This window comes from Monopterus albus, unplaced genomic scaffold, assembly GCF_001952655.1.
Source record: "Monopterus albus unplaced genomic scaffold, M_albus_1.0 scaffold221.1, whole genome shotgun sequence".
NCBI classification, from domain to species: Eukaryota; Metazoa; Chordata; class Actinopteri; order Synbranchiformes; family Synbranchidae; genus Monopterus; species Monopterus albus.
Window position 1 is genome coordinate 699,485 of NW_018128101.1, and position 274 is coordinate 699,758.

Genomic DNA, 274 nt, shown 5'->3' on the forward strand with positions numbered 1-274 from the left:
TAAAAACCAAAAAAATTTTTTTTTAGAATTTTGAAGAAGTATATTACAATTAAATGAAAAAGATGGAAAGAAATCAGTACAGATGCTGAACAATACAATATACGTGTATATTGTAAGAGTGTTTGCTGTAGGAGTATCTTGTGTCCGTCTTTAGGATGCTGTTCCAAAGCAGGGATAGAGCTTTGTTCAAACATTAACTGTCATTGTATGATCACTGACGGCGCTGCTCATTTCTTTTTTTTAACCTAGGAAGCAGTCTGATGCACTGACACAA

At 33.6% G+C, this 274-nt stretch overlaps 1 protein-coding gene across 1 annotated transcript in view; it reads left to right on the top strand.

Annotated features, from left to right (window-relative positions):
• Positions 1 to 274, top strand: part of LOC109971323 (protein lifeguard 1-like) — an 8,684-nt gene that overhangs the window by 668 nt on the left and 7,742 nt on the right. The window lies entirely within an intron of this gene.